The 23,782-nt window shown below is 43.6% G+C and overlaps 1 long non-coding RNA gene across 3 annotated transcripts; it reads right to left on the bottom strand.

The window, feature by feature from the left end:
* Positions 1-1,960: 1,960 nt before the first annotated feature.
* LOC101905340 (uncharacterized) lies at positions 1,961-23,476 on the bottom strand. 3 transcript variants are annotated; one of them, XR_009495421.1, is made up of 5 exons: positions 23,239-23,476; positions 22,806-22,896; positions 12,240-12,407; positions 3,895-3,971; positions 1,961-2,385 (listed from the first exon to the last, which is right to left on the bottom strand). It is a non-coding gene; the product is annotated as an uncharacterized lncRNA (long non-coding RNA). The 3 variants fall into 3 exon arrangements; XR_009495418.1 differs by lacking the exon at positions 23,239-23,476 and having other exon boundaries at positions 1,962-2,385; positions 22,806-23,188; XR_003035919.2 differs by lacking the exon at positions 22,806-22,896 and having other exon boundaries at positions 1,963-2,385; positions 23,213-23,476.
* Between the last annotated feature and the right edge of the window lie 306 nt (positions 23,477-23,782).

The raw sequence follows: 23,782 nt of genomic DNA, 5'->3' as shown, positions 1-23,782 counted from the left end.
CGTCCCAAAAGCTATATTCCATAGACTAAAACCACATGGATGAGTCATGCCTATACATGTAAATATACTTCTTGTGTATCAAATTGTTGTTGTTTAGTTGCTACGTTGTGTCCGACTCTTGCAACCCCATGGACTGTAGCCAGCCAGGCTCCTCTGTCCATGAGATTTCCCAGGCAAGAATACTGGAGTGGGTTGTCATTTCCTTCTCCAGGGGATCTTCCCAACCCAGGGATCGAACCCACAAACTCCTGCTTGGCAGATGAATTCTTTACCACTGAGCCACCTGGGAAGCCCTGTGTATTAAATACACACGTATATATCCTGTTGAGTTACACATAGTAGACCTACATTGCTAAGCTGCTGCTAAGTCACTTTAGTCGTGTCCGACTCTGTGCGACCCAATAGATGGCAGCCCACCAGGCTCTGCCATCCCTGGGATTCTCCAGGCAAGAACACTGGAGTGGGTTGCCGTTTCCTTCTCCAATGCATGAAAGTGAAAAGTAAAAGTGAAGTCACTGAGTCGTGTCTGACCTACATTACATACTCCTAAATGAGTACACATGGTTGGATGAACAGATCATTGTTTCACACATTCCATTTCCTTTGCCTGTTTCCATCAGTGAGACACAGATCTCAGATTCAGATTCCTGTAGCAGAGAAAGGCTTTGGGCTCTCAAAAGTACATAGAAAAAGAAACCTAGAGAATGAGTCTTCCCTTCAACTCATTGCTTCCCCAAAGATTCACAGGTTAGGGAGAGAGCAAAAGAAAGACAACTGGAGAGGAGGGTAGGGGAGGTTAGCTAAACTCTAGAGTGATCTGAGAGGAGGTAACCAGGGGTTGCCCTCTCCTCCAGACTGAGGCCTTAGGCAAAAGGTGATGAAAAGGGTGAAAGAAATCCAGATAAGATCAGAGGCTCTGAGGACGGTGAGCATCTATATTCTCTTGCCCCTCCAATCCACTAGAAAACTGGGAAGGCAGCCAGAACCAGCGTCCCCTGGAACACCTTGTGTGTGCTGGAGCGCTGGGTTCCTGGCCCCAGGCGGCCACACAGCTGTGCCCTGATCTCTGACACAGCCAAACCCCGGAAGCCTTGCAGTCTCCCTGTATGAACAATGGAACATCAGACAGGAATGAGGACATTTCATCCACTGGATGGATATCCATCACTGGATGGACAATAACCCAGACCAGATGTACCCTCCTACCCCATGCCAGGGCCCACAGCAACTTAGACAGGAGGGTGACCCTCAATGAGATTATTTTCACAGAAGACATACTAAGTTTGGTTTTAAAGAGATTAAACAAAGTTACATATTTTATGCCACTAAGTTTGTGGCCAGCAATACATTTCCATTATAGATAGATATTGAATGTAATATTTTATATATTTAAATTATATGCATTCTCTGTTTTGGGTTTCGAAGTTTGGAAATTTGCTAAGGAAACAATTAAGAGAGTGGAGTTTTCTATTTATGATGGAGCCTTGAGAGACTTAGCAGAAAATTACCTTAGTGGTTAAAATAAGGAAAACAAAAAGAAGTGTATGTGTGCATGTGTGTGTGTGTGAGTATGGTGTAGATAAATAGATAAACAGATAGACAGAAATACTGAGCTACTACCTCTCTGCCTAGAGCAGTTATTTTAATGATGAGGAAAAGCTAGATCACTGCTAAAGCTTTTGTATGAACCTGTAAAACATGTCTCCTGGGTTTTCCAGTCCACTTTGCCAGCCTCAGCTCAGCACTTAATCTTGTGGCCTGTTGTAATTTCCCAGTAGACAGGCAGAATTCCAGCTGTAACTCCAGTGTTGGATCACACTTTTTGAAACAATCAGATAGTGGGAAATGCATGGGCTTAGTCTGGCCCAGCAAGGCTTTTCATCTATTAACAACAAAGCACACATAAATCAAAAAACACCTTTTGTGAAAGTTTTGAGACAAAACACAGATCTTAGGCTTCCATTTTCAGGAAGAAGGAAATGATTACATTTATTTATTAAAGAATGGGAGAAAAAAGAATGTTTCTTGTTTCTCTTCATCAATCACTTCAACCAAAAAAGAGATAGATTGGTGAATATCGACTCGGCAGAGATTTTAAATATGAGGGGGCAAAATGGTAGACTGGCGAAAGCAAGGACCCTGGCGTCAGATGCCATGGATTCAAATCTCAGTCTGGCTTCTGTACCCCAGTGCCCCTCCTTGTAAAGTGGGGTTCATAAGGGTACTTGCCTCATGCCACTGTTGTGAGGATTAAATGAGTCCTCTGTCTAGAACCTAGATTAGTAAACAATACGTGTGTTGCTTGTTATTATTTATTTTTAAAAGTTAACATGCCAGGATCACCAGCTTATTCTTCATCATGTAGGCAGAATTGGAGGGAACAATCTGAAAATCAATATAAGGGGTTCAGGTTAGGCATAAGAAAGAACATGGAAAGCTTTTGTTGTCTTAAAAAGTTCTGGAGTAGTACACCACAGAAGTTACAAGGGTTTGAAAAATAGCTGCCTTTTAAGCAGGGTAGTCAATTACTCACTTGATCAGGATAAATTTGGTATATCTGTTATCCTAGAGGTACCTCAGATGAGCAGCAACCTTCTTGATCTGAATAGCTTAGAATTTCATTTAATTGTCTCTTCTGACTTTATTTACTTATTTTTGGCTGTACTGTGCAGCTTGAGGAATCTTAGTCCCCTGGCCAGGGATTCAACCCTAGCAGCGAAATTGCTGAGTCCTAATGGCTGGATGCCAGGGAATTCCCTTTACTAACTTTAAATTAGCACTGTTACTGGTAATAATGGTGAATGGTTTGCCATTTCCTAAAGGTACATTTGCCCTGATAGTGGACTAACTGCATATTAAGTCCCTAGAGAAGAGACTGCTACTAGAATACTGTTAAAGTCTTCATATTCCAGATGATGAAGATTTACAAAGAGCATGGCAACACTCATGCGGCCATTCAGCATGATTTTCCATGGGAGGTAACACTATTGAACAAAATAGAATGTGTCTTAAAATTTCCCTAAACCCAGTTGTGTGTCTTCATACATGCTCCCCAGTTGTTTGAAAAAATGTCAAGAAGACACAGCGCAGAACAATTCAAATAAAAACAATTAAAAGCTAGCTTCTTGGGACTGTCTGTGAGCTGCTAGTGGTTTTCCAAAAACAAAACCAGGAACTGAAAAGAATCTGTGGTCAGTTAATCTTTTGGCCACAACTAACTCAAAGGATGCTTTGAGATCTGGGGATAAAGCATTCCGCACCTTGGCGCCTGGTTGGTTTTATGGTAACTCTTTCCTCAAGGTCAACATACTGATGAACAAACAAAACCAGGCAGTTTGCAAGAGTTATAATGGATCCCAGTGTTGTCATCATAGAAAAAGTAACACAATATCCGATCTATATTGTATGCAGATCACAGAGTTGAAAGGACCATATCAAGGCCCACCCCTTAACCCCATTTTATAGATGGCAAAACTGAGACTCTGAGAGTTCAAGCGCACATACAAGATGTAACTGCTTGCTGGCAGCAGAGCTGAGATAGGAAATCAGAAGCCCTGCCTAGTCCTCCAACTTCATTTCACACTACTCTCCTCTTCCCTCCTTATGCTCTAGGTAAATTCGTCCCCATCCTCTTCTGCCAGGCCAGGGTTGATTCCACTTCTGGCCTTGTACTTGCCACTTCCTCTGTCTTTTCCCCCACACACTCCTGTGTCTCCTCTTTCTGTCAGGTGTCACCTCAACTATAATTCCCTAATTATTCCCTGGTAACCCACCAGTCACTGTCTATTTATTGTATCACTGTTTAATATCTGAAATTATCTTCTTTATTCATGATTTCTTTTTCTGTTATCTCCTGCCATTCTCAGGTAACCCCTGGGAGAACTGGGACCTTACCTGTCTTGTTCCTTGCTGCATTTCCTGCTTCTAGAATGGGGTCTGGTACAGTGTAGGTGCCCAGGGAACAGTGTTGACTGCCACGAAGGAAGAAAAAAACTTTTTGAGAGTCACTCTGGGACTTTCCTGGTGGTTCAGTGAATAAGAATCCACTTGTCAATGCAGGGGACATGGGTTCACTCCTGGTCTGGGAAGATTCCATATGCCACGGGGCAACTAAGTCCATGCGCTACAACTACTGAGCTCGAGCACCTAGAGCCATGCTCCACAATGAGAGAAGCCACCACAAGGAGAAGTCCATGCACCACAACAAAGAGTAGCCCCCACTCGCCGCAACTAGGGAAAACCTGAGCACAGCAGTGAAGACCCAGCACAGCTAAAGATAAATAAATAGAGGTGAATGAAAAACAAAAGTGACTGTTTATCTGAATCTTCTGGTTACATTACACTGCAACTTTTATTCCTGTAGCATTAATAATAGCTATTATTTAGTAAGGTTAGATGGCATCACCAACTCAATGGACATGAATCTGAGCCAACTCCAGGAGATAGTGATGGGCAGGAAAGCCTGGCGTGCTGCAATCCATGGGGTCATAAAGAGTTGAACACGACTTAGTGGCTGAACATTTACGAATGATGTGGTATATTTTCAAATGTTCTGTTAGGCCTTTTTTAAATCTTATTTCATTTAATCTTTGCAGCAACCCTAGGTATTAATGGTTTAACTGTCCTGCTTTACTGATGCAAAAGCTGAGGCTCAGAGAATTTAAGGGGCTCAAACAAGTGGCATAGTAGCATTCAAATCCATGCTTGTCTGACCAAAAAGTAATCAAACCTAGAGTAAGCATACTTACAACATGCTTTATTTATCATATCTGTTCCCAAGTGTTCAATATCAGAACCATACCACTAAATACAATTACAGAACACTTAGCAGATTGTGAAAGCTCAGAACAGGTAACTCCACATTAACAGTGAATCAGTCAGTTGAAAGTACAGAGATGTTTTTAACTGCATTGATCTTTGAATGCTCAAGTAAGCTTTGCCATTCTCATCTGTTTAGGTTTTAATGTGTTTGTTCTGTCTGCCAGGACTCATGAGAGGAAAGGAGAAATCACTGCTGTGAGGAGAGAGCTGCTGACTCAGGACTGATGGACCACGAGGGGCTGATGCCAAGTTTTGGGTTCAGCCCTGCAATTGTGCAGGCGGCCTCGACTTGTGGGAAATGGCCTTGAGACTGATCCAATCAGGCTATGAATCAGAATCTTAAGAAGAACTGAAAACAAGACCTACAACCTTAGTCTTGTTCTGTGTTCTACCTGCTAACTACTGACTGCCCTCAGCTCCCCAAGCTGTGAATATGAAAAGCTGTGCAAATGTTGACTGCCAGATAGGTTGAGGGATAATTTGGTGTCATTTTGGGTTGGCAGACTTTTGGGGACTCTTTTCAAGGCTAGTATAGCTTTTCTGCCTTGATTTATACCCTGGCCATTCTTGGACAAGGGAGATGGGACTCGGAGGAGGGTCAGTTGTTCATTCCAAGATCAGGGCTGTTGAGTGGCAGCACCGGGTGTCAGCTGCCTCTGATCCTGGCCATGGTCATGGGCATCAGGCACATTCATGAGCACCCTCCGTGGGCAGGAACGTCCCCCACAGGCTCTCTCCCTCATGCCCACTTTTTCCTCCCCCTTCACGGTGCTACCACCATCCCCTTCTGCTAGATTGTCTTCTGAAGTACACTGTGCTAAGTGTCTCTTCCCCAGCCTAGAGTTCTATTGCTAGAGGCACTTCCAGGACTGGAGCTTCAGAAAGGGTAGTGTCCACCATGGTTTTTTTTTTAATTGTATATTCTTATAGAATTTTAAAGGTTACTTTCCACTGATAGTTTTTTCAAAATGTTGGCTCTGTTCCCCATGTTGTACTATCCGTCCTTGACTCTATCTTATACCCAGCAGTCTCCACCTCCCACTCTCTCACCCTGATAGTCCCCCTACCACCACCACTGGTTACCGCTAGCTTGTTCCCTATATCTGGGAGTCTACTTCTTTTTTTACTATATTCACTAGTTGGTTATATTTTTTAGATGCCACATATAAGTGATATCATACAGTATTTATATTTCTCTATCTGACTTATTTCACATAGCATAATGTCCTCCAAGGCTATTCATGTTGCTGCCAATGGCAAAATTTCATTCTTTGTTATGTTTGAGTAGTATTCTAGTATATATACTACATCTTTTTTTTTTAATCATTCATCTGTTGATGCACATTTAGATTGTTTCTATGTCTTGGCAATTGCAAATAGTGCTGCTATGAACACTGGGGTGCATGTATCAGTTGCACTAATGGTTTGGGGTTTTTTTCCCAGTCATATCGTAGTTCTATTTTCATTTCTTTGAGAAACTTCATACTGTGTTACACAGTAGCTGCATCAATTTACATTCTTATCAACAGTGTACAAGGAGTCCCTTATCTCTTAAAAAAAAACAACTAAGAGGCTGCTTGCAATATTTTATCTCTTTTTCCATATTTTATTCACTTATGTATTTATCTGTTTTTGGCCTCACCATGCAGTTTGTGGGATCTTAGCTCCAGACCAGGGATTGAACTCTCACCTTTAGCTATGAAAGCCCAGAGTCCTAACCACTGGACAACCAGAGAATTACTCTCCTTTTCTCACTGTATTTGTTTTTATCCAAATATTCCTTTCAGAAAATCCCTGCATTGCTGGTCACTTATACTAATTCCCTTCTCCAGAGGATCTTCCCAACCCAGGGATTGAACCTAGGTCTCTCACATTGCTGGTGGATTCTCTACCAGCTGAGCCACAAGGGAAGCCCTACAGTCCATGGAATTCTCCAGGCCGTAATACTGGAGTGGGGAGTTGTTTCCTTCTCCAGGGGATCTTCCCAACCCAAAGATCAAACCCAGGTCTCCCACATTGCAGGTGGATTCTTTACCAGCTGAGCCATAAAGGAGCCCTATACTAACACAGGTGTGTACAAAACATATCCAAGGACTCAATGCAAAGGAAGAAAAATTAATTTTTATGCTCTTCTGAAGTCTCAAACATCTTTTGTGCAAAGCAGAACTGTGGAGCAGATCACACCCCAGCCTTATACTCTGAGGTGCTGGGCACCACAGAGCAATGAGATGCACTGAAAAGTATAAAACTGGATTTTTAAATATGTTAATGATAAGAAGAAAGAATGCTACTTGTACATTAAACATTAAAAGAGAAGAGTGAAATATTTTTCTTCAGCAGTTTTAGGATGAAAATATGGGAGAAGAGAGTAGCGTGTGAAATTTTAATGAAATGTGGCTTTTAGGAGAAAAAACGAAGACAGCTGGAAGGAAAGCAGGATTTTCTGAATGAGGATGGAGGTTTATCTAAAAGGAGTGGTTTTAGGAGGCCAATTTAGGGAATTTCACCCACCAGAATCCTGGGGTACTGCTGTGCCTGGGGAGGCTATCTATGCATCAAAGTCAAGGAGTGGAAGTGGGGCTCCAGTAGGAAAGGATTCATCTGTGCTGACCAGGATCTTCCAGTGACAGAGCCGAGGAGGACAGGCAGATTTTCAGGTAGATACACAGAGCATCTGCATCTTGGGTGACGGATCAGTCATGTGACTCATGGAAGAAGCACAAACACAGTTGTTCTCAAGGTTTAGGTAAGCTGTTTACTAAGGATCAGAGGAATGCTCAGCTGTGGGCTTGTCAGGCTGAGCCCTGGTGTGGCTTGGAATGAAGTCTCGGTGAGGTGGGTGCCCAGACCAGGGTGCACCACACATGGATGGGCAGCGGGCCCCAAGGGGACACGCAGAGGTTCATGAATCCGGATGCCTACAAAGAAGGAAGCGCGCTCCCATGAGCCTCTGAGAAATTTGAACAGGAAAACAGGTCTGTGCCCTGCCTTCAGGGGCTTATTCTCATCCTCTCCTGGTTAGCGCTCATGTCTGCATGGGCTGCCTCAGTTCAGTCAGTTCAATGCTCAGTCGTGTCCGACTCTGCAACCCATGGGCTGTAGGATGCCAGGCCTCCCTGTCCATCACCAACTCCAGGAGTTTACTCAAACTCATGTCCATTGAGTCGGTGATGCCATCCAATCATCTCATCCTCTCATCTCATCATCTCATCCCTTCTCCTCCCACTTTCAATCTTTCTCATCATCAGGGTCTTTTCAAATAATTTGGTTCTTTGCATCAGGTGGCCAAAGTATTGGAGTTTCAGCTTCAACATCAGTCCTTCCAATGAATATTCAGGACTGATTTCCTTTAGGATGGACTGGTTGGATCTCCTTGAAGTCCAAGGGACTCTCAAGAGTCTTCTCCAACACCACAGTTCAAAAGCATCAATTCTTTGGTGCTCAGCTTTCTTTATAGTCCACCTCTTACATTCATACATGACCACAGGAAAAACCATGGCAGAGAAATGAAAACAGCTGACTTGCTGAAGAAGCCCTCAGTAGACGAGCAAATATCATGCTTGTCACCAGTGTTTCTTTTCATTAAGGGGCTAGAGTTGGAAGCAAGGCAGCTAACTGGAAGGGACCCAAAAGAGGATGGTCTGGAACAGACTGGGATGGTTTATTTTTATGCTAAGCTATTAGAGTAACTGAGGAGGTGGGCCCATCCCTCACCTTACCACCGCTTCTCACCATACTGCAGATGGCTGGATCTGAAGTTAGGTTACAGGGGAAAGCTCTTTAGAAGTAATAGGAGGGAGCTAGACAGATGGTCACCTCAAAATTAAGCTTCGGTCCAATGGGGCAAGCAATTGCAGAACTCGTCTGGGATCAGTGACCCAAGTTGTGTTCAGAAGAGATATTTAGAAGCCTAGGGTGTCTGCCAGGAGGGGCTCCACGTAGAAGGTTATAGCAAGGCAAAGGATAAGAGTTTAGAATTTTAGTCAGAATAACACTTATGACTATGCTTGTCATATTTAGCAGGGAGATGGTCTCACTGTGGGGAAAGAACTGGGTTTACCTGTGGTTTGGGTGGCATTATTTCTGGGGCATGTAGACAATCTGAGACAGTACAATGTAACATGCTTGCCAGGGCTTCTCAGAAAGAAACATTTTCTTTTCTATTTGTAAGATATTTTATTCTTGGGCAGTGGAATGTGAATATGTGAGTCCTACAGTTGCTGTAGCCATGGGATGAAGGGTATAGGACCAGGTGGGCTGCAGCTCATGTCATGTGGAGCCCATGTTATGACAAGGCAGAAGTTGACTTTAGTGGCATTGTGTGAGCTGCTGGATCAAACCTGACCTGAAACATCATTACTACTGAACAAATAATTTATATTATTATTACTTTAGACAATTTGAATGGGGTTTTCTGTTTTTATTTTTCAACATAGTTTTAATTCATGTCCATTGCGTGTGTGCATGATAAGTCACTTCAGTCGTGTCCAACTGTAGCCCTCCAGGCTCCTCTGTCCATGTCCATTGAGTCGGTGATGCCATCCAACCATTTCTGTCTCTGGATGAGGACTTCTCTTTGGAAGCAGCTGCTCACACTAAAAACTGAACACAAGCTGCACGAGGCCAGAAATGACGTCCGGAAGGCGAATGGTGACAGTGCCGTCACTTTGTGTTTGATGTGTTTTTTAAGCTTTCCCAAAAGGGTAGGAGGTAGGTCAGAATGTCTTGTACTCTGCTAAACATTGTGTTGAATTCATCTGTGAGGTTGGAGAAAACTCACAAAACTGGCCCTTCCAGATTGTTCCCTAACTTCTGAGAAAGTAAGACAGCCCCCAAATACCACAAGCTGGCTGAGTGTGGGTGGTGCCTGATGGAGGTGCAGAAGTGTTCCTGATAGAAGGCCCCCCAGTGCAATCTTTCCAGAAGAAACGTGCTCCTGGGATGAGGAGACCACCTGCAGCCTAACCTCCAAGTCCTGGGGGAGGGGGAGGCCAGGACCATGCTGAGGCTGTTCTTCCAAAGCACTCTTTGGTTGGGGTTCAAAAATGAGTACTCACTCATCCCAGGGAAAAGTCACCTGCAAAGGAAAGCTGCACAGATAGGCGGTCTCCTCCAGTGCTCTGATGTCACCAGGTGAAAGGAGCTCCCCAGCATCACTAATCCTCTTCCATTGCTTGTATTTTCCCCCATGTTAAATGGCAAATGCTGCCAAGGTAAAGGTATTTACCTGGGAAAAGAATGTCTCTGTGACCTGCCCTGATGTGAAGCCCCACCCCCTTGTAGGACTGACCTGGGGAAGAGCCTAAGAGAGTTCATTTTGGGGCAGAATCAAATGATGGTCATTATTTCTGGGGCGGAAATTGCTCTGTGGAAATGGAAGTCATCTGGGGGCAGCTACAACATGCTGAAGAGTGTTCAGTACCTCCTAATCCTGGAGCCCCTTTACAAAGGCCTTCATTACAATTGTTCACCTCCGCATCAATGGAAAGAGCTATTTTCATTTTTCCAGGAATGGTAGGCAGGGGTCACATCATAAAAGCCTGGAGATGTCACGCTAAGGGAGTCAGATTGGATACTGCAGTGAATTGTTCCAGAAGCGGGGTGACTGGCTTACATATACATTAAGAGTTCCTTCAGGCATCAGGATGAATGGGAGAAAGGTGGGAGGCTCTTACAATAGAGAGAGCTTAGAGGGAATGGATGTTAGGCTGTGACTGCGGGGGATGGAGAAGAGATGGTGGGTTCAAAAGAGAGGAGGAAAGGCTAACTCGTGTTGCTACTTAAATTGAAATGAACATATTGAAAATCAAGGAAGTTGATTTGAGACTAAAATGCTAAACCCAACAAGATTTTGCCTGGGATGGGTGGGAAAAGATTGCAAGTCAGGATGAAATGAAGGCTTAAGCTAAGCAGGAGGGCTGGGGGTGGGGGGTGGGGATCTTAGTTAGGACTAAAGTCCCCACTCACTCTTTGATGTAGAGAACTGAGGTCTTCTCAATACTGTGAAAGAGCCATGCAGATGCAGTTTCCAGCCTTCTCCTCCATCTCCAAACTCACTGGCACCCTGGCAGGAAATACTGCAGCTGCCTTAGCACTAAACATTCTATAAACTGCTGCATGGTTTTTGCAACAAGCATGGTACTCTTCAAAATGAAGATTAGTGACCCTGGCTTCTTGCTTACCTATGCATTAAATATGTATACCCTACTTTACAATCATGACCACGAACATGGAGTAATAGTAACAGCTAGACAGGTCACTTCTTGAAGCCAACAACAGAAAAGTGTCTTTTACAAGGTAGGGTGTCAACCACAAAAGAACAACATCATAAAGGAGCGCTCATAGCTAACCTGTGACAGACTGTTTCCAAAAATAGCAGCTGAGACAACCATCGTAACTATGGAAATCCCTGTGGAAAGGAGAATGTCTTTTCTGCCCTCTCGAAGCCTGCCAGGACAGAGAGGCTGTGTCATAGATCAGTGCCACCCAGCACCCAGGGCCGAGGACTGATGCTAATTGCTGAAGCTTCACTCATTGTTTCCCAGGCGTATCAGTCCTTGGCAGGGCTTGGCAGGTGCCACTCTCCACTGTCTTTGAACCCTCTCTGGTTTCGCTCCGGCCAGTTCATTAGCTGCCAGCCGGCTGTGGCCTTGCGTCCCTGCTGCAGCCACCTGACACCGCTTTGGGCTTTGTTCCCGCCTAACTGGAACTCCGTGACAAAATCAGATCCCAGTCAGCATTATCACGGGGACTGCAGAAGCAGCCTGTTCTCGGGCTTTAAATGTTCCTCCACGTTTGGCTTTTCTGTCTCTGTTCTCATCCTAGCCATCTCCTCGACCTGCTCTCTCTCTAGGGTTCTGACTTCTAACCTGTCCTCTGGAGACCTACCATAAACTGGACTCTCTGTGGGGGCTTTAACAGGCTCAGGGCCTGGTCCCCTAGCCTCAGGGACTAGGCAAATCATCTGAGAGAGAAAGGTGCACTTATAACAATTCTCTGTCCTCTAGTCTCAGAGAAGCCTTCTCCTTGTGCCTGTTTGATATAAGTGCCAATTCAAGGGTATGATTCAGGAAAATAAAACACTGCTTCTTGGGGGTCACAGAGAGTCTTCAGTTCAGAGTTTTTGGGAAAAGTGTAGACCAGTGTGGGTAATGTACACATAGCCTGTGTATAGTGTATAGGAGAGGGACAGAATACCTTTCCTGATGGTTGGTCAGATTCATTTTTATGTCATATATATGCTAGCTGTGTGTTTCTTTTTGATTTTCTTATTTCGGGGCAGCTAGAGCCTAGCATTATAAATGGAAGCTCCAGGAAACTAGGTAAATGCAGGTGAGGGATGGAACAGATGTCTAATTTCAGTGTACACCTGAGCAATATGGTGCCAGCAAATCCTATTGATTCTTAGTTTCTCGTACCTTCCCTGCAACACAGGGCAGAAATCAGCAGAAAAGATGAAAAGAACTCCCAAGGGAGCTTCTAGTTCTTCTCTTTTTCTTCATCTACTCATCTCAGCACCTTGAAGAAATTATATTTAAGACCCTGGTGAAAGTTGGCCACGAAGCATTCCGCTCAGACTTTCTTTCCTGTAAGAGAGAAGGAAAAAAGAAAAAGAAAAATGCCGTTCCAAAGAGCTGAACTCACTATTTTGTTGGAGGCTTCTGAGTTCTGTCTGCCTAAAGAACATTCTGCTAATTAGTCAGACAGCCGGTGAGTTAGGTCTGCTTAGTTTTTAAGGAATAGGCGGTGTACAAAGTGTAAGCATCTCTGACAGTTGGGACTTCTGCTTTCAGTTTGCTGACGCAAACGTTCCTCTTTGGTGTGATCAAAAAGTTCCAGCCCTTCTGTGGTTCTGAGCAGCACCAAGGATTTGAACACAGGCCTGTTGGGGGGATGGACAAGGAAACTTGCTGAGAGAGATCTGGGCCAAACCGTAGGCCTGAGCAGTGAAATATAGACACTGCTGAGTGAATCAGAATTTCTTGGCTCATTCACTCCCATCATTTGGGCTACACTGGCTCTTTGCCCCTGGTCACCTTTAACTTTTTCCCTCTGTTCTCATGCGACCTGTCATATACCAGGAAATCACAGCATAGGGCTTTAAAGTCAAAGAGATGTGAGTTCCAAACCTGAGTCTCACTGCCTACTTTGGGTGAAATTTCTAATCTTTATAAGCCTCAGTTTCTTCATCTGTAAAATGGGGATAATAATAGCATACAGGGTTACTGTGAGGATTAACCAAAATAAAGTATAATGAGGAGCTGGCCTATTGCCCTATCCACTGTAGGTGATCAAGAGGTTATTTCCCACCCTGGTCCAGGCTTTGCCACTTAATAGCTGGGAGACTTTTAGCAAGTAATTTAAATGTTTCTGGCCTCGGTCTTCCTTATCTTTAAATCATCCAGAAGGCACAACAAAGGAAACTATAAGCAAGGTGAAAAGACAGCCTTCAGAATGGGAGAAAATAATAGCAAATGAAGCAACGGACAAACAACTAATCTCAAAAATATACAAGCAACTCCTACAGCTCAATTCCAGAAAAATAAATGACCCAATCAAAAAATGGGCCAAAGAACTAAATACACATTTCTCCAAAGAAGGCATACAGATGGCTAACAAACACATGAAAAGATGCTCAACATCACTCATTATCAGAGAAATGCAAATCAAAACCACTATGAGGTACCATTTCACGCCAGTCAGAATGGCTGCGATCCAAAAGTCTACAAGTAATAAATGCTGGAGAGGTTGTGGAGAAAAGGGAACCCTCTTACACTGTTGGTGGGAATGCAAACTAGTACAGCCACTATGGAGAACAGTGTGGAGATTCCTTAAAAAACTGGAAATAGAACTGCCTTATGATCCAGCAATCCCACTGCTGGGCATACACACTGAGGAAACCAGAATTGAAAGAGACACGTGTACCCCAATGTTCATTGCAGCACTGTTTATAATAGCCAGGACATGGAGGCAACCTAGATGTCCATCAGCAGATGAATGGATAAGAAAGCAGTGGTACATATACACAATGGAGTATTACTCAGCCATTAAAAAGAATACATTTGAATCAGTTCTAATGAGGTGGATGAAACTGGAGCCTATTATACAGAGTGAAGTAAGCCAGAAGGAAAAACATAAATACAGTATACTAACGCATATATATGGAATTTAGAAAGATGGTAACAATAACCCTGTATACAAGACAGCAAAAGAGACACTGATGTATAGAACAGTCTTTTGGACTCTGTGGGAGAGGGAGAGGGTGAGATGATTTGGGAGAATGGCATTGAAATATGTATAATATCATATATGAAACGAGTCGCCAGTCCAGGTTCGATGCACGATACTGGATGCTTGGGGCTGGTGCACTGGGACGACCCAGAGGGATGGTATGGGGAAGGGAGGAGGGTTCAGGATGGGGAACACGTGTATGCCTGTGGCGGATTCATTTCGATATATGGCAGAACCAATACAATATTGTAAAGTTTAAATATAAAATAAAATTTAAAAATAAATAAATAAATAAATCATGCAGAAGGCAAACACAACAATCAGCGCTGTGAGACCTGACCAGTGGCTCAGGGGACAACTTCACAGCCATTGCTCTTGTGGGATGGAAGAGTGTCTGGCTTATGTTTGAGAGGCCATGGGGTGTGTCTCCTCGAGGTGAAACAAGCCTGCAGGCATACTCCTTGCAGGCGGACCTCCAAAAAACAAACACTATATTGCTTTTCCTTTGGAAAGTGCGGTCAACTTTTATGTGTCAACTTTTCTGGGCATCCTGTGGCCCAGACATTATTCGAAGGTGTCTGTGAGGATGTTTTGGATGACATTAACATTTGAATGGGTAGACTGATGGATCAATCACCCTGCCCAGTTGTGATGGGCTGCATTCCTTCAGTGAAAAGTCTGAACAGAACTGAAAAACCAGCCCTCAAGGGAGTGAGTAGAAATTCCTCCTGCCCAACTGTCTCTGAGCTGGGACATTGCTCTTTTTCTGCCTTTGAACCTGAGCTGAGACATCAGCTCTTCCTGCGTCCTGATTCCTATGGCCTTCAGACTGGAACTCACTCCATCTGCTCTCCTGGATCTCCAGCTTGCCGATCTCGGGACTTCTCAGCCTCCATAACTAAATGAGCCAATGCTTTACAATAAATCTATCATCTATCTATCTATATCCATCCACTCATCTATCCACCCACCCTACCCTCTACTGGTTATGTTCTGGAGAACGCTGACCAATACAGAAAGTCTCTCATTTGTCACTCTTTCCTCTCTAATTGCTTTCTGTCTTAATCCAGAGGCTTTTCATCCCAGAATATGAACAGCAGCAAAATCCATCATTTTGCTTTCAGCCCTCAGATGAGTCTTTCTAAAATTCCAATTACCTCCCATCTTTCTGCTGCTCAGAAACTTAACGGTGTCATCACCTGGATAAACTGAAGACCCCCTCAGTCTGATATACAAGACCCTCCTATCTGACCACTTTATCATACTTCCCACCATTCCCCTCACCAACTCCCCACTCATTCACTAACTTCTCAACACTATTTTCCAAAGATCATGTGCATATTTCAACTCAGCCTTGGTCCATGCCCTTCCTCCTGCGGAACATGCTTTTCCCTCTGTTTTTGTTGTTTAGTTGCTGAATTATGTCTGACTCTTTTGCCATCCTGTTGACTCTAGCCTGCCAGGCTTCTCTGTCCACAAGATTTTCCAGACAACAATACTGGAGTGTGTTGCCATTTCCTTCTCCAGGGGATCTTCCTGACTCAGGGATCAAACCCGTGTCTCCTAGGATTCCTGTATTGGCAGGTAGATTCTTTACCACTGAGCCACCTGGGAAGCCCAACCTTTCCCTTTAGCCCATCCTAAACATGCCCTTCTTCCCTGGTTCTTGGGTGGCTCAGACAGTAAAGAATCCATAGACTACAGTCCATGGGGGTCACAAAGAGTCAAACATGACTGATGGATTAGCAAACATACCCTTATTTTTGCCATGAATCTTTTGTAGCCATTGCATCCCATTGGTTTGGGAAGCAAGCAACTAAATTTCTGAGCTCAAGAATAGTTACAATACTTCCCTAGTGATCCAATGGCTAAGACTCTGTGGCCCCAGTACATGAGGCCCAGGTTTGATCCCTGATCAGAGAACTAGATCCCACATGCCACAACTAAGACCCGGTGCACCCAAATAAATAAATAAATAAACTAAGTTAAAAAAAAAAAAAAGAATGGTTACAATCAATGAAGCAGGGAGGGGAAGCAGGTTTAATGAGGAAATGGTTTGTTAAACCTTGGAGATGTCAAATCTGTGGCAGTAGGCTTTTTTTTTTTTGGAGGGGGGTTCTCCTTTCAAAAATCACACTGGATTTCAATGAGAGAAGTGTTGTTTCAGGAGAATGTTTCTTAAAACTTTTTATCCGATGCACATCTGACTATCTTCTTGTACTCTAATTTTAAAAGTAGAAGTACTAGACTTTTTTTTTTTTTCTAGTTAGAAAAGAGTAAAGAATAAAATAATTAAGTTTAAGCCCAGGGTCTGTCATCCAGGGTGAAGTAAGTGAGAAAGAGAAAAATAAATATATATTAACACATATATGTGGAATCTAGAAAGACGGTACTGATGAACCTATTTTCAGGGCAGGAATAAAGACAGAAATGAAGAGAATGGACTCGCGGACACGGTGTGGTGCGGAAGGAGAGGGTAGGACAAAGTGAGAAGGTAACATTGACATATATATACTACCATATGATAGCTAGCGGGAAGCTGCTATATAACGCAGAGCAGCAGCTCAGTGCTCCGTGATGACCTAGAGGGGTGGGATGGTGGAGGGGACAGAGGATCAAGAGGGTAGGGATATATGTATACATATGGCTGATTCGTGTTGTTGTACAGCAGAAACTGATACAACATTGTAAAGCAATTATACACTTGTAAAAAAGATATAGAGAAGAAATAATTACTTGTATTTCTAATACTCCAACTACTGCTGATATTTTAATGTATATTCCTACCCGTATTTAAAAGGGCATTTTAAATTTTTTTGAAAAAGGAAATTATGTCATACTTACTCCTTTCATACATTTTTATACGTTATTTTTAACAATGGATTGTAAATATCTGCCACATCAATAAATATAGATCTCAGTAATAATTTTTAGTGATCATTTGAGGGTAGACTAAAATATAATATTTAATCAGTCCTGTATTGATGAATGGTGAGCTTATTTCAATTTTTCAGTTTCATAAACAACATCATATATTTCTATTCTCTTAAAAGAATTCCTCAATGTGTGACATTATAATTTGTATAATTGGGTTTGAAAAATTGTATTGATTTTTAGAGACAAAATTTGCAGGTATTCATTGTGAGAACAGAAGAAAATAGAGAGGCAAGCAAAACAAAGATAAAATAACTTATAATTCCACCCCCTAGAGATAAGCTATAGCTAGCACTTCATCCTGGAGTTGACAGAACACTTATAGAAGTGTTCTGATCATTTAATTCTATTTTCTTGTTTGCCCAAGTGGTTGAAATTGTATCTGGATACTCACTGATGACTTTACATTTTACATGTTGTTACTGTTTCTCTTTTGAGCTTATATATTAGGAGTCTCAGCAAAATCAAGATTAACTCTGACATGATACAAATGTATCTAGAGGGAAAGTCATATCTTTACTGCTTTATGTCTTATCAACTGAATATTTATTTATTTATTTATTTTTAGCTTCAGGCTCCTGCCTTGGAAACTAGATCTGGTGCCACAATGCTGTGTCACTTTCCTGCACACACGCAGAGTTCAGCACGCTGGGATCATGTGTTAGGAAATTCCCACTCACCCACGTCATCAGTTTTTTGAGGAACAGTACTTCTCACTGATTATTCCATCTCTTTACTCTTTTTCTTCCATGCTTCTCGATTTCCCCCCTGAGTTCAAAGAGCCTCTCTCCCTCTTCTTTAGATTACAATCTGCATGGCACTGTATCCATCTTATAATAGCTGCTTAAACGAGTTTTGAAGCACATTTTCCACCCAGAATAAGAGTAGGATGATGAGAGAAATAGGGACAGATGATTTTCCTGGCCATTAGGTATTTTTGCGTTCCTGGGACCTTCTCCCCTCCATCTAAAAAAAAAAAAGATTTAAAACCATATTTTGCAATTGCAGGTGACAAATAGGTAGGGCCCAGATCCTTGCAGGAGGGCTGGGGTCCCTGCCCAGGAATTTGCATTTAACCTAAAGGCTATGGGGAGAGTTGTTGGCAGGGATATGAGAATGATTGCAAAGCTGATACAGTAATGGAGGCAAGAAATCAGGAAAGTAGAGCAGATGGAGACAAGTGGGCAGGTTGGAGAGATGGTGAGGAACTTGGACCTGGTGTCCAAGTAGATGCTGGGATGAAGGAAAAAGAATGCAGGGATCATTCCCTGGCTTCTGGAACACTTTGATTTCACTTTCCTCCATGTCTTTGCACTGGCTGCTTGTTGCTTCTGACTGGACCTTTCTCCCCTCTTCATCCCAATTATTCTACTTCCCATTGCCACCTAACTCATGCATCACTTCTCCCTCCAAACGTGCCATAACTGTCAGGATCTAGTAGGAGGGAGATGCCATGTTATCACTGAGCAATTAGAGAGAATTAGTTTCGAAGGCAAACCATTCAATATCACAGTAATCCAAGTCTATGCCCCAACCAGTAACGCTGAAGATGAAGTTGAACGGTTCTATGAAGACCTGTAAGACCTTTTAGAACTAACACCCAAAGAAGATGTCCATTTCATTATAGGGGACTGGAATGCAAAAGTAGGAAGTCAAGAAACACCTGGAGTAACAGGCAAATTTGGCCTTGGAGGACAGATTGAATCAGGGCACAGGCTAATAGAGTTTTGCCAAGAGAACGCACTGGTCATAGCAAACACCCTCTTCCAACAACACAAGAGAAGACTCTACACATGGACATCACCAGATGGTCAACACCGAAATCAGACTGATTATATTCTTTGCAGCCAAAGATGGAGAAGCTCTATACATTAAACAAAAACAAGACCGGGAGCTGACTGTGGCTCAGATCATGAACTCCTTATTGCCAAATTCAGACTTAAATTGAAGAAAGTAGGGAAAACCACTAGACCATACAGGTATGACCTAAATCAAATCCCTTATGATTATACAGTTGAAGTGAGAAATAGATTTAAGGGCCTAGATCTGATAGACAGACTGCCTGATGAACTATGGATGGAGGTCTGTGACATTGTACAGGAGACAGGGATCAAGACCATCCCCATGGAAAAGAAATGCAAAAAAGCAAAATGGCTGTCTGGGGAGGCCTTACAAATAGCTGTGAAAAGAAGAGAAGTGAAAAGCAAAGGAGAAAAGAAAGATATAAGCATCTGAATGCAGAGTTCCAAAGAATAGCAAGAAGAGATAAGAAAGCCTTCCTCAGCGATCAATGCAAAGAAATAAAGGAAAACAACAGAATGGAAAGACTAGAGATCTCTTCAAGAAAATTAGAGATACCAAGGGAACATTTTATGCAAAGATGGGCTCGATAAAGGACAGAAATGGTATGGACCTAACAGAAGCAGAAGATATTAAGAAGAGGTGGCAAGAATACACAGAAGAACTGTACAAAAAAGATCTTCATGACCCAGGTAATCACGATGGTGTGATCACTCACCTAGAGTCAGACATCCTAGAATGTGAAGTCCAGTTAGCCTTAGAAAGCATCACTATGAACAAAGCTAGTGGAGGTGATGGAATTCCACTGGAGCTATTCCAAATCCTGAAAGATGATGCTGTCAAAGTGCTGCACTCAATATGCCAGCAAATTTGGAAAACTCAGCAGTGGCCACAGGACTGGAAAAGGTCAGTTTTCATTCCAATCCCAAAGAAAGGCAATGCCAAAGAATGCTCAAACTACCACACAATTGGACTCATCTCTCACACTAGTAAAGTAATGCTCAAAATTCTCCAAGCCAGGCTTCAGCAATACATGAACCATGAACTTTCAGATGTTCAAGCTGGTTTTAAAAAAGGCGGAGGAACCAGAGATCAAATTGCCAAGATCCACTGGATCATGGAAAAAGCAAGAGAGTTCCAGAAAAACATCTATTTCTGCTTTATTGAGTATGCCAAAGCCTTTGACTGTGTGGACACAATAAACTGTGGAAAATTCTTCAAGAGATGGGAATACCAGACCACCTGACCTACCTCTTGAGAAACCTATATGCAGGTCAGGAAGCAACAGTTAGAACTGGACATGGAACAACAGACTGGTTCCAAATAGGAAAAGGAGTATGTCAAGGCTGTATATTGTCACCCTGCTTATTTAACTTATATGCAGAGTACATCATAAGAAACGCTGGGCTGGAAGAAGCACAAGCTGGAATCAAGATTGCCGGGAGAAATATCAATAACCTCAGACATGCAGACGACACCACCCTTATGGCAGAAAGTGAAATGGAACTCAAAAGCCTCTTGATGAAAGTGAAAGAGGAGAGTGAAAAAGTTGGCTTAAAGCTCAACATTCAGAAAACGAAGATCATGGCATCTGGTCCCATCACTTCATGGGAAATAGATGGAAAAACAGTGGAAACAGTGCCAGACTTTATTTTTTGGGGCTCCAAAATCACTGCAGATGGTGATTGCAGCCATGAAATTAAAAGACGCTTACTCCTTGGAAGGAAAGTTATGACCAACCTAGATAGCATATTCAAAAGCAGAGACATTACTTTGCCAACAAAGGTCCATCTAGTCAAGGCTATGGTTTTTCTAGTAGTCATGTATGGATGTGAGAGTTGGATTGTGAAGAAAGCTGAGCACTGAAGAATTGATGCTTTTGAAGTGTGGTGTTGGAGAAGACTCTTGAGAGTCCCTTGGACTGCAAGGAGATCCAACCAGTCCATTCTAAAGGAGATCAGCCCTGTGTGTTCTTTGGAAGGAATGATGCTAAAGCTGAAACTCCAGTACTTTGGCCACCTCATGAGAGGAGTTGACTCACTGGAAAAGACTGATGCTGGGAGGGACTGGTGGCAGGAGCAAAAGGGGACGACAGAGGGTGAGATGGCTGGATGGCATCACCGACTCGATGGACGTGAGTTTGAGTGAACTCCAGGACTTCACCAACTTCCAGGAGTTGGTGATGGACAGGGAGGCCTGGCATGCTGTGATTCATGGGGTCGCAAAGAGTTGGACACGACTGAGTGACTGAACTGAACTGACTGAGTAAAGGGACTAATTATAAAGCAGTGAGCAGGGTATAAGGAAACCAAAAATTGTTGGAACAGCACCCCATGACTAGTAGTACTGTCACCATCCCGGAGGCTAGAAAGAGCCAGAGAAGGGAAGGTTTCTAGAGCCCCAAGGAAAGAGTTGTGTGTCAAGGGCTACCTGTCAGGAGTAGATACAGACTCAGACTGCAATGATCCTGAGAGGAGGAATCCTAGAGAGAACTAGCACCCCAGACTCTCTCTCCCCCTTTCTGCTCATCTTTTGCTTTGGGTCCTCATTGACCAAATCTAACTGAACACAGCAGGCTTGGGGGCCTCTTGATGCAGTCCCTACCAGCTAGCAGCAGGGCACAGAGCAGGGTGGAGCGTGGACCTGGAAGACACTCTGACCACCCTCAGCCCCAGTCGTGGTCAGCAGCCTCTCCCATTAGATCTACAACACCCTGTGTTCTCCCCACTGCAGCAGTGCTCAGGCGCCCACATCCTGTACCCCCTGCCCCCCACCCCCTAGACTGTGAGCTCCTTGGCAGGGGTATCTGCTATGTCTTAACTATCTTGGTATACCGCCCATGCCTAGCACAGAGTCTAGCACATGGTAAGGGCTCCATAAATATTGAATAAATAAGGATCCACCTGATCAAATGCTAATTTCATGTAGCAAGTAAATTTCTTAATCTATTATCAGCTGATGCCTCAGTATGATTTAGGGCAAGAAAGAACAAGTTCCAGCATTATAAGTTTGAAGTTATTGTCCCCAGAGGACTTGCACTTCCTTCTTTTATTCTCTTTTTTTTGGTGGATCAGTGTGTCATCAGTCAACAAGCCGGCAGCAGCTTCCCCCATGGGGGAGGCAGAATTCCTACCCGAAATTAACATGCATCTGTGCTTCTTTTTTTGTAACAAAGTTAAGGCAAAGCAACTAAAAGCAATGGCAACATTATTTCATGCAAATAACATAGGATGGATCAAACAGAAGGATGTGTTGGGAAACTGAATGTACCAGGTAAAGGCAGCAGCACAGAGCTCACAGCTGTTTGCACCTTCATTGTGTTTATGGAAGGACATATATGCAGGCATAAGCAGGATGAGGGCGTTGCAGACCCTGGCAGTCTGTCCTGTCTGCCCCTGCTTCTCTATTTCCACAGCCATCCCAGGTCGCCTCCTCTTTCAATCTGTCCTACACTGCGGAAATGGGGAAATCTATTTTGGCAGCAATTTTCATCCCATCATTAGCTTAATGTTCAAACCCTTTTGACAAGCATCTCCCACTCCACCCTTCATGATGGAACGTGTCTCTTGTAATTGGTTCTCCATCGTGTACCTACAGTTCCTTTGGCTGCATGTTATGTTAGAGGTAAACTCTGTCTTCACTTTGTTGTGAATTCTTGCCACATTCCAACTAGTAGGCACTCGAGGGGGATTTCTGATTAAAAACTCATTTACCTGCTCCCTACGTGTCACAATAGCAGCTCTCCACCTTGCTAAAGGTTGATGGCAGCAGTGTGTAATGACTCGGCTTCATCCCCATTCAGCCGCTAATCTGGTAGATGGATGATTCTGTTCCTCCCCCCACCATGCCCAGAGAGCTCTACACTCCATGAAAAATCAGGAACGTTGCCAGCTTGCTACCTGACTCCTCTCTGCCTCCCAACACAATGCAAAACAACCTCCCATTTCTCCATGCTGCACATAAATAGAGATTGTTCTTCAACTTCAGAAATGTCCTTGGCACAGAACGTAGGAGCCTACCAGTCACAGGAATTCTCTCTCTCCATCTTACAGAGCCATGGCCAAGATGTTGGTCAGTGTTCAGGAAGCCCATGATGCAGTGACTCTTTCCCTGTGATGGAGGGAGTAAATGTTCCCTAATCAGTCCCCAGAACCTGGAGCCAAACCCGTGGGGGAATCATGGACTCATTCCATGTCTCCTTCTCGGAGATCCTGCTGCCAGGCAGGGCTGCCATGTCGCTCAACTCTAGGTAAATGCTGCTCGCTGGGCCCTGGTGAATGTGAAATGTGGTGGGCCCTGGTGCCAAGCACCATCTTGAACACAGCAAGGCCCCTGACTGTGTTACAGTTACTGTATCACACCTCTTTGCATCTTCAGAGGCCCACTCTGATCTTCCCCACCCTGCTCTGTGACCCCAGAAACAGACCTTGTGCATGGCATCAACACCCTTACCCTCCAACTTCCCACTGGCAGGAGACTGGAAGAAGGGGAGTGCCGGTGGACCCGCCCCCTGCCAGGTTGCCATGGGGCTCAGCCCTCTCCATTCCATTACCTTCTCAGAGTTCTGTCCAGCACTCTGACTGTCCTGCCGTCATGAGCCCTAGGGGATCGCACTCTCCCTCATTGCCCTCGTCTTTCTAAATGGTTCTTTTAAGAGACTGTTCTCATGTGACTCAGTTCGAGTGTGCCATCATTGATGTCTCGCTGGAATTCTGACAGAGATAGTGGTAAAGAGAGTCAGACACGACAGTGACTAAACAGCAACAAGGCAGAGCTGACAGGAGCATGGAGAAAAGACTGAAACCAGACATATTTGCAGGTATAATGTATATAATTGTAGACAGCGAAACAGCTGAAAAAAGTAAAACAGGGTAATGGGATGGAGTCACCAGCTGATTCTGCTCACTGCCACTTAATAGCCTAATTCAGCAGGGCACCTCCTTCCTTCTGCCTTTTTTTTTTTCTTTTTTAAATCATGTAGTCACATTGCTACTTG

Source organism: Bos taurus, chromosome 1 (genome assembly GCF_002263795.3).
Source record: "Bos taurus isolate L1 Dominette 01449 registration number 42190680 breed Hereford chromosome 1, ARS-UCD2.0, whole genome shotgun sequence".
Classification (NCBI taxonomy): Eukaryota; Metazoa; Chordata; class Mammalia; order Artiodactyla; family Bovidae; genus Bos; species Bos taurus.
This window is presented reverse-complemented; position numbering and strand designations above follow the sequence as displayed.